Here is a 3,169-nt window from a genome sequence, read left to right on the forward strand (position 1 = left end):
GTTTTTTTAAAAAAAAAATTTAATTCTTTTCTTTTTTTTTTAATTGAAGTGTAGTCAATTTACAATGTTAGTTTCAGGAATGCTGCAAAGCAATTTAGTTATACATATACATACATACATAGAAATTACATTGTTGGGAGTTTTAAAATTACTGATTCAACTTTAGTACTGGTTATTGGTCTGTCTGTATTTTCTGTTTCTTTTTGGTTCTGCCTGGGAGACTGTACCTTTCTAAGAATTTGTCCATTTCTCCTAGGTTGTCCATTTGACTGCTGCATCATTGCTCACAGTAGTCTGTTATAATCCTTTGTATTTCTGTGGTGTTGGTTGTAACTTCTCCTTTTTCATTTCTGATTTTACTTATCTGGGGCCTCTTCCTTTTTTTCTTGGTGAGTCTGGCTAAAGGTTTATCAGTCATATTATCTTTTCAAAGAACTAACTTTTAGTTTCATCTTTACTATTTTTTTTTTTTTAGTCTTTATTTCATTTATTTTTGCTATGATCTTTATGATTTCTTTCCTTCCACTAATTTTGGGTTTTGTTTATTCTTCTTTCTCGAATTGCTTTTGGTGTAAGGTTGTTTAACCTCTATGTGTTTGTGTTTTTTGCAGTTTTTTTTCTTGTAGTTGATTTCTAGTCTCATAGTGTTTGGTCAGAAAAGATGCTTGATATAATTTCAATTTTCTTAAATTTACTGAGGCTCATTTTGTGGCCTATCGTGTGATCTATCCTGGAGAATGTTCCATGTGCACTTGAAAAGAATGTGTATTTTACTGCTTTTGGATGGAATGCTCTATAAATATCAACTAAGTCCATTTGGTCTAGTGGGTTATTTAAGGCCTATGTTACCTTATTGATTTTCTGTCTAATTTGTTCATTGATGTTAAGTGGGGTGTTAGAGTCCCCTGCTACTATTGTGTTCCTGTCAGGTTTCTCCTTTTACGTCTGTTAACAGTTGCCTTATATATTGAGGTGCTCCTTTGTTGGGTGCATATATATTTACAATTGTTATATCCTCTTCTTGGATTGATTCCTTGATCATTATATAGTGTCCTTCTTTGTCTCTTGTAACAGTCTTTATATGTTTTTCTTTCTTTTTTAAGTCTTTATATTAAAATCTATTTTGTCTGATCTAAGTATTGCTACTCCGCTTTCTTTTTATTTCCATTTGTGTGAAATACCATTTCCTTCCTCTCACTTTCATTCTGTATGTGTCTCTTGATCTGAAGGGAGTTTTGTAGGCAGTATTTATACTGGTCTTGATTTTGTATTCATTTAGCTACTCTATGCCTTTTAGTTGGAGATTTAGTCTGTTTACTTTTAAGATAGTTATTGATGTGTATGTTCTTACTGCTATTTGTTAATTGTTTTGGGTTTGTTTTTGTGGGCCTTTTTGTCCCCTTTCTTCTTCTGTTCTCTTCTCTTGTGATTTGATGATTATCTTTAATGTTGTGTTTGGATTCCTCTTGCCTTTTTGTGTGTATGTCTGTTACACATTTTTGGTTTGTGGTTACCGTGAGGTTTTTGTACAGCAGCCTCTATGTCTCTGTCTCTCTATATGTGATTAAGTTGCTATCTTTTCATTTCAAATGCATTTTAAATGCCTTGCTGTTGTATGCTCCTCCCCTCACAATGATTGCTTTTGCTCTCATATTTTACCTCTAATTGTTTTGCATTTCCCTTAACTGCTTATTGTGGTTCAAGGTGATTTTACTACTTTTGTCATTTAATGCCCCTACTAGTTCTGTGTGTGGATGATTTCCTACCTTTATGTTTGCCTCTTCCGGTGAGCATTTTCATTCGGTAATTTTGTTTCTTTTTGTGGCCTTTTCTTTTCACCTAGAGAAGTTTCTGTAACATTTGTTGTAGAGTTGGTTTGGTGGTGCTTAATTGTTTTAGCTTTTGATTTCTCTGTCAAATCTGATTGAGAGCCTTGATGAGTATAGTATTCTTGGTTGCAGGTTTTTGCCTATCATTACTTTAAATGTATCTTGCCACTCCCTTGTGACCTGCAGTTTCTGCTGAAAAATCAGGTAATAGCCTTATAAGCATTCCTTTGTATGTGATTGTTGCTTTCCCCTTGCTGCTTTTAGTAGGCTGTCTTTAATTTTTGTCGTTTTGATTACAATGTGTCCTGGTGTGTTCCTTATTGGGTTAATCCTGTATGGAACTCTGCACTTCCTTGACTTGAGTGACTGTCTCCTTTCCCAGGTTAGGGAAGTTTTCAGCTCTTATCTCTTCAAATATTTTCTTAGCCTTTTCTCCTTCTGGGACCCCTATAATGTGAGTATTAGTGTGCTTAATGTTGTCCCAGAGGGCTCTTAAACTGTCATTTCTTTTCATTCTTTTTTCTGTTCAGTGGGAGTGATTTCCACTGCTCTGTCTTCCAGCTCACTGATCCATCCTTTGTATCATTTAGTCTACTATTGATTCCTTCTGGCGTATTTTTCACTTCAGTTATTATATTCTTCATCTCTGTTTGGTTGTTCTTTGTATTTTCTAACTCTTGTTAAAAACTTCTTACTCCTCACAATGTGCATCCATTCTCCTCCCAAGTTCTTTGATCATCTTTACAATCATTCCTCTGAACTCTTTCTCAAGTAGATTTCCTATCTCTACTTTACTTAGTTCTTCTGAGGTTTTATCTTGTTTCTTCATCTGGAACATATTCCTCTGCTGCTTCATTTTGTCTAAGTTGCCATTTGTATCTTTATGTCTGTGGAAGGTTAGTCCTCCCCAGAAGGTACTTAGCCACTTAATAAATGTTAGCAATTTTAAACAAGGTCCTACTTTATAGGAACCTACTTTATAGGTCCTACTTTACAGGGAACTATATTCAGTACCTTGTAATGGCCTCTAATGAATAAGACTATCACTGTGCTGTACACCAGAAATTAACACAACATTGTATATCGACTACACTTTGAAATTAAAAAAAAAAGCAATTTTTAGTATTATCACTCTCCAACAGAACTCATAGGCCCAATGGACCCAATCTTGAAATTCCCACTCTCCCACAAGATCATTTCAGCCCTTCAGCCCTTAAGCATTTCCTGCCTTAAACCGACATGTGGGTCTCTTGTCTAGCGAACAGGTCCACATCCCCCTTGAGCATAAGGATCAGGTCCAACACTTATGTCGTGGGCACTCAGATAGTTTGCCAAGCATA

Source organism: Camelus ferus, chromosome 28 (genome assembly GCF_009834535.1).
Source record: "Camelus ferus isolate YT-003-E chromosome 28, BCGSAC_Cfer_1.0, whole genome shotgun sequence".
In the NCBI taxonomy this organism is placed as follows: domain Eukaryota; kingdom Metazoa; phylum Chordata; class Mammalia; order Artiodactyla; family Camelidae; genus Camelus; species Camelus ferus.